The sequence below is a fragment of the Sorex fumeus genome, unplaced genomic scaffold (genome assembly GCF_029834395.1).
Source record: "Sorex fumeus unplaced genomic scaffold, SorFum_2.1 ptg000044l, whole genome shotgun sequence".
NCBI classification, from domain to species: domain Eukaryota; kingdom Metazoa; phylum Chordata; class Mammalia; order Eulipotyphla; family Soricidae; genus Sorex; species Sorex fumeus.
Genome location: NW_026606101.1, coordinates 21,769,841 through 21,783,837, shown reverse-complemented (window position 1 = coordinate 21,783,837; position 13,997 = coordinate 21,769,841).

The window sequence follows — 13,997 nt, the reverse complement described above, 5'->3', positions numbered from 1 at the left end:
TTTTAGGCATTGACTTTGGGGTCGCCCCTAGTGATATTCAGGAGACCATGTGGTGAGAGGTTTGGACCATGATCAACTGCATGCAAGACAAGAGCCTTAGCCCTGTACTATCTATCTGGCCTGAAACAGGGGTTTTATGTTTTTTTTAAGCTTCGTCTTACATTCATGTTCGGAGGAAATTTGTTGGTCCTCAAATTGTGCTCCTGCACACAGACATTCAAACACAAAATGCATGTTATATATAAAAGGTAAATATGTGGTCCCTGTTTATTTAGAGGAGATTAACCCCTGGCTCCCATGAGAGAGACAGAGCTCGTGACTCCAAGGAAGAACCAAGCAAGGCTGGTAGAAGAGACAGGAAGCTCTGTATCCTGGCATGTGGCGCGGAGTGCTTCTGACTCTCAGGCTGCCATGCCAGGGTGAGGATGGATGTCCCTGTGTGGGCTTCTCTGCTGAAGAGGGCAAAGTGAGCATCCCAGAGGCACTGCAGCATTTGATTGGATGAAAGGATGTCTCCTCGTCAAAGGATATAAACAACAGAGTAAGGAAACCTCTTAAGAGAGAGCCCAACAATGCCTCAACAGAAGCTTAAGGAACTTTCATATTGATCTGACAACTCATCGTGTTCTGCATTTTGATTCCACTGTTGAAACTTCCATTTCAGACCCAGTTATGCCTAGTCAGATGAATATCCATCCCGTCCACTTGACTGTAATTTTGTGAAGCAGAACTCTTCTTGGTCACGTCTCTTGACATCAGTACCAGAGATAGTCTTAGGCACACAGGCTACCCCTCAATTTTTCAGTCAATGAATCAATGTGAATGAACTTATTATACTTTGTGTCATGAATATGAATGTGCCTATATTTCTCTTTTACAGAGCAAGGATTTGGTAATATTTCATTGTCTTTAATCTCCTTTAGGGAGTGACACATTAAAGATCTCTTTTCAGAAATACTTGGCAAAGGGGGATCATAGCTGACTTTCACAATGAAGTGGTCAAGAACGCAATGAGGTCATTTTTATATAAGAGGTATGTCTTCCTCAATCAAGTTTTTCTGAAAATGTCCTAACTTCAAAACCCAAAATAAAAGCAAAGCCAGAATATAGACATGACCAATATCTGTACTTTACTGAGCCCACTTGATTGTCTGAAAGGTCAACTTTGGCTCTTCTGGTTAGAATATCTTTGATTAGCTAGTCCAGAGGAATGGCAATGAAGTTGCATTGGGCCTAATTTTAAGGCAGCTCAATTAAAATGTCTGACTCACCCAGGCTGTTCAAACAGAGCATTAGCACATTAATAAATTATGGAAGGGCCTGGAAAGACTCTGAACGTTCCATAGAAGCTGTTTTAGTATCTTTCTAGATAAGAAAGGAATCTAGATTATCCATCTTTTCAATGATTACCATTATTCATTATTATTCAAATTACATAGCATGATTCATGTCTGGAGATCAAGGGATGAGAGGAATTTCAAGGGCAAAGTATGAAATTGAAAGAGAAAAGGAAGAAACAAATACAGACAGCAAGAATTTAGAATAAGTATGTTCTTTTTCTTCAATGGATTTAAATGTTTTTCTTGTCAATTTGAGAGTCTATGACAGTGGTAAAAAATTCACTTACGGCTATCTAGTAACAGGCTAAAGTATGATTCATTTTGACACAACCAAAACCTTAAGTTTGAAATTTGAAGGATGATAGTCTTGGATGCCATTTAAAATATAAAAAATCAGGACTGGGGAATAGCTCAAAATGCTAAGTTCTAAGAGGCCAGAGAAATAGTACAACAGGTCTGGTACTTAATCTTGCAAGTGACTGACCTAGTTCAATCCCCGACACCACACATGGCACCCTGAGCACTGCCTGCAGTGATCCCTGAGCCCAGAGTCAGGGGTAAGCCCTGAGCATCACCAGATATAGCCTGGGAGGCCCCTGAACACTGCTGGATGTGGCCCTAGTGATGCCTGGCACTTCTGGGCCGGAACTGCATGGCATTGTTGGTCACAGCATTGAACCCTCCAACCTGTTGGTCTAGTATCACGTGAAGTGGCACCAAAGACCCTATGCCTTACCCCCACAGTCTCCAAAATAGAGCAACCATTGATTGGGGAAAGAATGTGTTGGTCTTGAATATTTTCAGCAGTTTCTGCAGACGATAAATGCATCTGCAAGGTGGTTTTACTAGGCAAAAGTGTTAGCCTAAGCAAACCAAAAGTGAATATCTTCACACATGCCTGAGATTTACAGAGTTTTCTCTAGAAGAGGCTTATAATGGTTTCTTGGAAACCAAGGGGAACCATTATTTGGCCAGTTCTGCCCTGTGCCCTGTTTCCTTGTACAGAAAATAAGAAAGTCATATATCCCAAACACAGACCCAACAAAAATGAAAACATGAGATGCAAGTCACAACCACTGAAATTTTGGTCTTCTGTTTCTCTGTTTCTTTTTTTATTAAAAATCTAAGGAGTTGGAGTTTAATCTTTTTATAAGCTAGAACCCCAAACTTCCTAGTAAATGTCATTATATGTGACTATAATTGAAATTAAAAGTAACAAGTAAAAGTAAAAGTTGGGTTTCTGTTCATTTTGGAATATAAGTAAATGTGAATAAAGCAAAACCGAAGTCTCTGGACATGACTTATTTGTTTGTTTTGGGGCCACATCCGATGGTTCTGAGGGCTACTCTTGGATCTATATTCAGGAATCACTTCTGTCAGTGCTTGGGAAACCATTTGCAATGTTGGCCTCATGCAAGGCAAGTGTCTTAACTCATGTATTAGCTCTTCAGTCCCTTGATTTATTCTTTTAAAAAACAAACAAACAAACAAACAAAAACCATAGCATTGAAACCACAAATCCTCTTCAGGACAAACACTGGTTTCCTGTCTATGGGAGGTCCCCATTGAAGTTGAAGATGAAAAACCTCATGTACCAGAAAAGCCTTACTTTTTCTATTGCCAAGAAAAATGCTACAGCACAGATTGAAAATAAATACGGAGGGGGCTGGAGTGATAGTACAGCTGGTAGGGCGTTTGCCTTGCATACGGTCGACACTGGTTCGATTCCCAGCATCCCATATGGTCCCCTGAGCACTGCCAAGAGTAATTCCTGAGTGCAGAGCCCAGAGTAAGCCATGAACATCACTGGGGGTGACCCAAAAAGCAAAAAAAAAAAATCGGAGCAAGGGATATATCTCATTTGTTCAAGTAAGTGTGGAACTATTTCAGAGAGAATAGGTGAATTCCATAAAAACAGCCCAATTTTCACCAGGTGAATGCGGCTTTGCTGTAGTTTTCTTTTGTACTACTTGGAATCAAATTCAGTGCTGTTTCTTCTTCATCTGATAAAAAGAAACCAAACCCCAGAATACTGTGAAATCCTGTGCTTTCACAATTCTAAGGAAAGAGATGTATACATCGTGCTTGCAATTCAAGTCAAACAGTCTAGGGGCCAAGCTAGTCATTATTCATTTTCGCTCTGTTAGCTTTTCTTTTAAACAATTAATTTTGGGGTCAGGGAGATAGTTCAGTAGTTAGCAAAGCATGCCCTGGTACTCAAATTTAAACCCCACTACTACATGGCCTCCTGAGCACTGCCCGGTGTAGTCCTGGAGATCATCAACCATTATTGCACTGGCCCAGGTAGTCTGGGGTGGTGTCCGAGCAGCTCTGCATCCTTGGTCCCAGATATTGAGCTGCCCAACCTACTTGACCAAGTAGTGCCAGAAATTACCCTCCAGGTCCCCTGAACACCCCCAATAAATAATACAAAACAAAATAAATTGTTCTTACTTTTACAACAACTCAGATGTACAGAGAAGTTGCAAAGGTGGTTGCAAACCTGACACTCAGTAGCTCCAATTGTTGACATGTTGTACTAGAAGAGCATATTTTCTTTAAATAGACACAGCAATAATCATAGTTTAGGAAGTCAGAAAGATAGTACAGCAGTCCCCCTGAGCCTGCCAGGAGTGATCCCAGAGTGCAGAGCCAGAAATAAGCCCTGAACATCACTGGGTGTGGCCCCAAAACCCTTCTAAAAAACATCAAAGTTCATAGTTATTTAGAATTTTCTACTTTTATCTTTGTTTTTGGGTCACACTTGATGGTGCTCAGGGCTTACTCCTGTCTGTGTTCAGGGATCACTCCAGGTGATGCTTGGAGAATCATATGGGTTGGTCACATGCAAGGCAAGTGTCCTATCTGCCGTACAATTGCTCTGGCCCCAACTTCCCTACTTTTAAACTTAATGTTCTTCTTCTTTTCCAGAATTCCAATTGAGAGTGCCATAGCTCGTTGGTCTGTCACATCTTTTAAGCTTCCTGTTAGATTCTCAGATTTTCCTTTTTTCTTATAACCTTGACTGTTTTGAGTGGTTTTCAAGCAGACATTTTTAGCAATGTCTCTGAACTGGGAGTTGAATAATGTGACCTACAGACTAGACTAAGAATATAGGAAGAGGATAACATGAATAGTGTCTGCAAACTTCCTCCACTGTAAAATTACTGTTTCAGCCCACCCCTCTCTCTAATGCTCTTTTTGGAAGGACATGACCATTTCAGTCCATACTTAAGTGGTAGAGAACTGTTTCACCTCCTTACGTAAGCAGGAAATCTTACATAATTAACTTAGATGTCCTATGGAGAGAACATTTGATTACTTTTCATTTATTACATTATCTGTTCATTATTTATATTATTATGGCATCGTGGATTTTCTATACTTTGAATTTTAACACTCTATAACTTTATTTTGGTGCTCAAATTGTTCCACTTTGAGGAGGCAGGGAAATTGTATCACTCATCCATTACTGGTGGACATATAAAATTGTACAGCTGCCATGGAAAATAAGTGCGTGATTTTCTTAAAAACTAAAGACACTATTGCTGTACAATCTAATAATTGCATTCCCGGGCATTTATCCAGGGAATGAACATTTATGTGCTTAAGAACTTTGACAAATGTAAGTCCATATATAAGAATATATACAGCAGTTGTACTTATCAAAGCCCCACTCTTGAATCTACCCAAAAACTTTTTAATTGGTGTAGTTAAACAAGCTATGGTACATCCATAACACAGAATAATACTCGTTAATATAAAATGATAATAACAGATATACTCAATAATCTAGATGGGTCTCTAGAGAACTATATTGAGGGAGAATGTCATTGTCAAAAGTGCATATTCTGAGGGGCCAGAGAGATAGTAGAGTGGGTAAGGCCTTTCATGTGGCCAAGACTGGTTTGATACTCAGTACTACATATGCTGTTCCGGGAGAGATCCCTGAGCACAGAGTCATCAGTACCACCAGGTATGCCCCCCGCTGTTCCCCACCTCCTAAGTGTATGGAGTGATTATTCCTTTTGTACAGCATTCATGAAATTATAATATAAAAGTGGAAAAAATATGAGGAAAAGAGACAGATGTGAATCTTAGAGTTTGCTATTTTTATCAGATCTTACTACAAGCAGAGACCACCAGTCATCAACCGGATTCTCTCTTCAATGACCGGGATTTTCATAGCTTCACATAGTCTCAAGGTTAGCTGCAATAGCCAGAAAAAGGAGGTGAAAACAGACCTTTTCCTCATTAAGAGGAAACTCACCTGAGCTATTTTTTTAAACATTAACTTTTATTTTATATATAATATTTTATATAATCTCATGATGCTCATGAGGTATCATGAGAAGGGGTTTACACATTAACTTTTATTTTATATATAATTTGCATCATAATGATAAATTATAATTTCTAATCCAGATTTTATCTTTCTCCCAAATTCTGTGTAAATATAATTACCAAATGTTTGATAATGACTATAAGTATTTATGACTAGTCAGAGTTTTTCTGTTGAACTCCACTCACCTGAGCTATTAAATGGGCCCGTGGAAATATTTCATAAGGAACAAATAAAACGGCAGTCATGATTCCTGGAATCAAGGTGATCTGGGAGTGATTACATGTGTGAAATGAAAAAACACAGCAAGAATGAGGAGTTTGGGACAAAAACAAGAGATAGAGATGGTGGATACCATACTCATAGATTGGTGTAATTTTGGCTAAAATTTGGAAAGTTGAGTGAGATGTTCTTTACTGTACTCCATTTCTGAGGTTGCTCTTAATAGTCATCAGTGAATCAATGATCAGTTGAATCTCTTGGTCATTAGTTATTAACCTTTTTCTCTCACAAACTCTTTAATTTCTGAAAATAAATTAACAATTTAGGATTATGTGGAAAATTATCCTAGAAATTTGCACCTAGAAATAATATTTTTAATAGAAGTTTAGGGGTCTCTCAGGATGTCTAACATATATCCTTGGACTAGGAGTAAAAACCATTTCTCTAGGAGTCAGACAAGTTTGATATTATTATGTGCCTTACCAGAGAGTGATAGCACAGCGGGTAGGGCATTTGCCTTGCACACCGCCAACTGGGCCAAGCTGGGTTCGATTCCTCCGCCCCTCTTGGAGAGCCCGGCAAGCTACCAAGAGTATCTCGCCCGCATGGCAAAGCCTGACAAGCTCTTCGTGATATATTTGATATGCCAAACACAGTAACAAGAAGTCTTACAATGGAGACTTTACTGGGCCCGCTCAAGCAAATTGATGAATAATGGGAGAACAGTGACAGTGACAGTGATCAGAGAGTAGATACATGACTGACTTACTTTGGGTAACACAACAACCTAGTGTCATAGAGGTAAAACCTAGGTTTCCTGATTGCTTGTCACCACCTTCAAACCTCTGTAGCCCTATCTCCCATCACCACCAACACTACCACCTGTCCCTGCCCCCATCCCCCTTCCCTGTGCAATCAGTATGTTTTCTGAAAAAGTTACCAGGACTGTCTGCTTTGGGTGGGGAACATAGCTGCAACTTGAGAAGAATTTTTGGTCTGGATTTTTGATGAGGGAGCCGAGCGTGCAGGAAGTGTATTGCGTTCTGCCTAATTTCTTCATCAATAACCTTGATAGAGTTGCTAGGTCTTGGCTTGTCTCTGATTTTTTTTCATTGCATTACTGTGCTCCTAATCAATATGTGAATCTCTTCAGTTCTCTTGCCCTTGGAATAAGGATGCATCAGAAGACATTTATATTCTAAGTACCACCTTGTATTTATTTCCTGAGAGAGAGATTAAAGCCAGGGTCTGCCAGAAGATGGGATACTTTTGGTGTGTGAGCGTGTATATGTGTGTGTATTTTAACTCATATCTCTTTGTGATATATACTGCTATCACAGCCTACCTTTCTCTGTAAAAGCTCCTAGACACCTCAGAGCAACCATCAATGATTTGACTTCATTGACAAAGATAAGAAAGGAGAAATAAACAAATTGAACTCCATCAAATTTAAAAGATTTTGCATGGCAGAGGAAACTCATGCTAAAATGAAAAGATTCTCTACAGAAGGGGAGAAAATATTTGCACGGCATACATGAAATAAAGGACTAATATCCAAGAAAGATCAAGGGTTTCCAAAACTCAGTAAGAACTAATAACTCCATCAAAACATGGGGAGAGGAGATGGAAAAACTGTTCCCTGAAGAGGACATATGAATGGGGCAGTAGATATGTGAAATCATCACTTCTTATAAGGCCAAAGCAAATCAAAACAACAATGGAATATCTTTTCACACCAGTGAGAATGGCATATATCAAAAAGATAGGAAATAACCAGTGTTGAAAGGAAAGTGGTAAAAAAGGAAACCTCATTCACTGTTGGTGGGAATGTCATCTGGTTCAGCCTATACAATATAAAACTTTGTCAGAAAAATAAGAATAGAAATTCTATATGACCTAGTGATTCTACTTCTTGATTTCTATCCCCCCAAACACAAAATAAATAATTAAGATATATGTATACCTGTTTATTACAGTTTGCAGTACAGTAGTCAGAATATGGAAACCACCAATGATAGATGAATTGATGATAAAATTGTATTTTATACATACACACAATGGAATACTATGAAGCTATGATAAAAGATGAAATCTTGCAGTTCTTGGATAGAACTGGAGAGCGTCATGTTAAGTAAAATCAGAGAGAGGACAAATATCAGATGATTTGAATTATTGGATGTATAGAGACACAACAAGGGACTATACAGTTTCAAACAATGACTAACATCAGTCTTCAATTACAAAAGTCAGATTACCAATCAGGAGGGGTGAATGGAGGGAAGGAAGAAGCAGTTTAGATACTTAAAGGACAGTGGGGGAGGATCTTGGGTACTTTGGTGGAGATGATACATGATGATACTTTACATCATAGCCATAAACATCAATACTATTGCAACGATATGACCAAAACTATTATGGCAATAAAAGGGTAAGGCGGGATTTCAGCTGAATTCTGTAGAAATTTATGACAATAAGGAGGAAAAGAATGAGTCGTATCTGGAGTGTTTGAGGAGCAGGACTGTTTGCCTTTGGTGGCCTTTTTATCTGTGGCTCTAATGTCTCACCCGTGGGCTCCTATCCTCCCCCAACACCTACTGTGCTTGTGTCCTCTTAATCAAGTGCTAAGTGACATCTGTGTAGGTGTTAATAATGAATTATAGGCTTATATATTCAATCTCATGAGCCTGTTTACATGTTAATAGGAAACTCATGGAAAATATCAAGAATAATAGTGATCTGACAGTTTCTGTGATAGGCATTCGGAAGACACTTTAAGATCATGGTTGCCCAACAATAGCTTCAGGGATGGCACCCCTATTTCCCCCATGCTTAAAAAAAGACTTTATAATGAAAACTCGGTTGCCTTGTTCTCCATTCTAACCCCTTCTGTCAGACAGAGGCTAGAAATCCAGAAACTATCACTTAAACCTCACTGTCTTGGAGTCAGAGTTTTAGTTATGTTTAGACTCAACAACATTTGAGCTCTGCAAAACTTTGGAACTGCATAAAATGGAAAAGGAGTAGGGGTGCAGGAGTCTTTTTGCTCTGTTCATGGGGATTGTTATTATTTGGGGGCAGGCTCTGTAGCAGAAGTGAGGGGCTCTCCTTGTCTTGGTAGTTTGCTTCTTCAGTAAGTGATGTAGTAGTACTGTCTGTTCCATTAGTTGCTGCAGCAGGCCTGCTCTGTAGGGACAAATCCTAGAACACCTGCATTGAATCTTTGACCTTCCCAACAATTTTGGAAGCACCCAGTTCCCTGCAAAAGTACATTTCTGGTGATGCCAGCTGAAGTGGATTCTGATGCAAACTACCAAAATCCAATCAATTCTGTGAATGGTATCAGAAGGGGCTACATAAAAAAAAAATCATAACAATCACACACTCTTTTAGTGTAGGCAGTAGATTCTATCTAACATGGTGATTTATTACACTTAATTATTGACTTTAAAAGCCCACAGTCCTGGTCTGAAGACATAGTACAGGAGGTAAGATGCCTGCCTTGTATATGGCTGGTCTCAGTTAGAATTCCTGGGACATCTCTGAACATGCTCAGGGATCACTCCTGAGTGCAGAGCCAGGAACAGTCTCTGAGCATCTCCAGATATGGCCCAGAAACAAAACCAAAAAAATTTTAAAAACACAATTTTTCTAGAAGACATTTTACAATTTTTTACATTGTCTTTTTGAATTTGTATTTCTACTTTATTTCTATTATAAATTATGCCTTAATAGAATATACTTTTTATTATTGAATCACCATGAGATACAATTAAAAAAATGTTCTGTTTAAGTTTCAGTCATATATGATCCAACACCCATCCTTCCACCAGTGCACATTCTCTATCACCAATGTCCCCAGTATACGCCCCCTCCTTTCCAACCCTTCCCCTGCTTCTATGGCAGACAATTTCCCCCATACTCTTTCTCTATTTTGAAGCATTATGGTTGCAATATAGAACTGAGAGGCTATCACGTTTGGTCCTTTATCTTCTTTCAGCATACATCTCCCATCCTGAGAGATCCCTCCAACCGTCATTGAGTTAGTGATCCCTTCTCTATTCCAGCTGCCTTCTCCCCCAGCTCATGGGGCAGGCTTCCAACTATGGAGCAATCTTCCTGGCCCTTGTGTCTACCGTGCCTTTGTGTCAGTCTCATATTATATTATTTTATATTCCAAAAACGAGTGCAGTCATTCTTAGTCTGTCCCTCTCTTTCTGACTCATTCACTTAGCATGGTACGTTCCATGACTACAATTTATAAGCAAATTAATAGAATATATCTTATGTTAAAATATAAGACTTCCTTGTAAGCCTTAATACACTTATTTGCCAATATAATATTTATAAAGTGAAAATTAATATTTTTGTAATAAAATCATAAACATTTTCCAGCTTTATAATGTCTTTATAAATCATTACATTAATAGCACATCATTAAAACAATGACAATTTATTACACTTTAAATATAATTATTGAACCCAAGAATGGCTCAAAGATAACAACATCTATCTCGCAGTCTTGAGACTGTAAGTTAGATTCCTGCTACTACCCCTGTATGTCAGGTGCAATCCAATGTGTACAAACACTCTCACAAAAGGTTGAGGATCCTGTTGAAAAATGAAACTAAGTGTGTAAACACCACAATCAACTCTATCACTTGTATCACTTGTCATCCTGTTGTTCATCGATTTGCTCAGGTGGGTGCCAATAATGTCTCCATTCATCCCTGTTGCGTGCTAGCATAGCCCAATGGCATACTGGGGGCTCTTTCAGGGTCAGGGGAATAAGGTCATTATTGTTACTATTTCTGCATAGCAAATATGCCACGAGTAGCTTGCCAGGTTCTGCCGTGTGGGTGGGATACTCTTAATAGCTTGCCAGGGTCTCCGAGAGGGATGGAGGTTCCAGGAAATACTGCATTGCACTTTTCTGAGAGATTTGTTTTATAGTCTCTGGATCTTGGCCATTGATGAGATTACATGGCTCTGGGGGCAGATTGTGAATGTGATTGCCAAGCTACTGGAAAACTGGGGGTCTGGTTGGAGGAGGTCCAGCCCCGATCCAAGCAGGCTTGGAGATCTCAGCCCCAGGTCCCACAAACGTGGTTTCCTCTGCCAGTTCCTTCATGAGCAAGGCGTGTAGGAGCACGTGGAGAGTGGCCTTAGCATGGCTGTGTCTGGGTTCTGGAGGTTTTCGGCTGCTGAAGTTCTGCTTGGGGTGGGGAGGGAGACTCAACCCGCCCTCCTTCAAGGGGCCCCAGTGAAGACAGCCTGGCGCGGGGGCAGGAGATTCTCTGTCAACTCTATAAGCACCACAGCAGGATGACAAGTGATACAGTGTGCAAGTGTGCAAGCACCACTGCCAAATGTGTATGAACTCCCTTACCATTCCCTCCACCCCTCATAGATGTTGTAACAATGGAAACCACGAAAAGGGAGGGAGGAAAATAATTTAATAGGAAAGTAAGGTACTAATGAAAACATGGTACTCAATAAAATGAATAAAGCTTTTTAAAATTTATTATGCTCCCATGAATGAACATAGCTTTTTACTAGAATGAGACTGCTTCAACATCAATTTTATTGTCAGTTTTCATTTTTATATGTAAGCATTAAAAAACCTTATTCACATAAGTAAGTCGATGGGAATGTAAAGAGTTCTTCTGTAGCAATTCAATTCTTTGAACTTCTTCCCTAAATTAAATCGTCTGTCTTAAAACATTTTTAATGATCACTTGAAAATTTTAATGGCCCTCCTGCAATTTTGAAAAATAAAAAAAAGGTGGAAATATACTAATCTGCAAAAGAAAAAATTAGAAAAGCTTGCTTAGTCATCATATTCATCCATTCTCAGTTTCTGGGAAATTTACCAAAAAGTCTCACTAAAACTTACAAATGATCATTACTTATAGCTATTTCTTTCCCTTAAGGTAATTATATTTAACCTCATCATTCAGAAGCATTTGAAAGAATAAAATAATCTTAATTTTAATCTACTTTTTAAACACATTTTTGGGTAAAATACATTTATCTTCATCATATAATTTGAGTATCTTTTCATGAGAATCTTAGAACTGCAGATAAAGCTCATTTAATTTATGGAAAGTGCATGCCATACATCCTAATTTGTCAAAACCATTTCTCAGGATCTAATTAATGAGCCAAGCAGACCTAATTTTTGTCAAAATACTCTGATTTGATTTTTAAAATCAGTTGAGGATATTATTATATGTTCCTATGAAAGTCTTTTAATTTTTGATTACTCTGGCTAAAGCTAAAGGGAGGATAAACATAGAACCTCACTGGCAGTTTGCTACCTGGGTGAAATCAGATGCCCAACCTTCAACTACTCTCACACTCTTCTTTTGTTCTCATGGCAGTTTCCAGAGGGGTTGATGCAGCTTTCGAGTCAAGGAATAATTGATCACAACAGCTGTCTCGATATGAGGGTACCTTGACACAGGCTAAATATCTGTTTCTAATGCCATAATTTATTTCTCAATGCAGGTACCATTAAGACAGGAAGTAGCAACTTTGGGTTGTTTCAGATTAAGGATGTTTCCTGGCCCAGATATTTAAACTGTACCTTTGGTTGATACTCTGGGAGTTTGTAAATATTGGGTTAATGCTTCATATTTGAATGAAATACTCCTACTTCTCTGGAAAAGTAGCTAAAGATCGGTTTTTAAAAAGGACAGTAGGAAAGGAAAACCAGCATGACATTCCAACCTTCGATCAATTTTAGGAAAGTAAAGATGGAAAATAAGAATCTAGCAACAGAAGGGTGGGGATGTGACTCAAGAGGTCATATGCATTTCACTAGGTTCGATCACCAAGGTTGCATGACCTCTAAGCACAGCTAGATATGGTCCGCACAACAATAAAAGTAGAATTTAAGGATTATCTTTACCAAGATTTTTGTTTTGTTTTGCTTTTTCTTTTTGTGGTACTGGAGACCAAATTCTGGCTTTACACATGCAAATACCTCACTGCTATGGTTTATCCATCCTCAGTCTGATTCTTTTAAAGCTAGTAGTAGACATAAGGTGACAAAGAGTTGTAACCATTCACCATGGATTTAAAATGCTGAAATAAGAGATTTTGTTGTCTCCAACTGGGATCTGACTAATGAAGAGTATTCGGAAACTTTACCTTCGGTACTATATATAGACTTTGTTAGGGCATCTTTACATGAACAGAGACGGTGGAGTTACTTCTGCTATAGTATCTTTTACTTTGAACACTTAAATGGAGGTATGAGAAGAATTGGAGGACATAGTGGGGGGACTCATGGGGATCCTTAAAATCCTCCCAAATCATTATTCCAGCAACCAGCAGGAAAGGGACTTGGCGAAATCATCTATGGGCATCAATGGCTGGGTTGGAAGTCAGCTCAGCTTTGTAAGGAATAACTAACTGTCCTCTTGTTTATAGGATTTGCAAAAATAGATGTCTGAATTTCAAGTTTTCTGAAAACTGGGTTTGTTTGTGTTAACTATTATGTTTATGTTTTCAATCAGAATCTTGATGAAGCTGTTCTTTTATAAAGGTTTTTGGAACTCCACCAACTGCAAGGCAATAAAAACTCTTTTAAAAGAGAATCCAGAGACTGTTTAGGTTCTAATTGTGCTCAAACTGTTTGCAATAAGCCATTATTGTTCAGATTATAATTTTCCACTTGCTGATAGCTCTACACAGGTGAAATGAAGTACAATTCATCCTGGCGGACTAAAATATCCATCTAGCAGTGAATGGTTTTTACCCCAAAGCAAGAAATTAATTGTCATACCTTGGTAATTACCAAGCAGGAATAGGATTTCATAAAAATCACTGTTGGATGAAATCATGACTCCATCCAATTTAAAATTTCTTCTTGGACTTAGCATCTGATTTATGGTCAACTGTAAGAGGCTGCAGCAGAATTTGGTGCCAGCCCTTGTCCAAGTGAAATCTTGCCCTCCATTTAGATAATTAATGGGAGCTGCTACAACACAGGTCTGTTAGGTTTCTTTGTCATTGATAGAAACGAGATCCTTGATAGGGAAACTTGCAGTAGCCCTAACAACCTTAACTCTCTGATGGCAGAGCACACT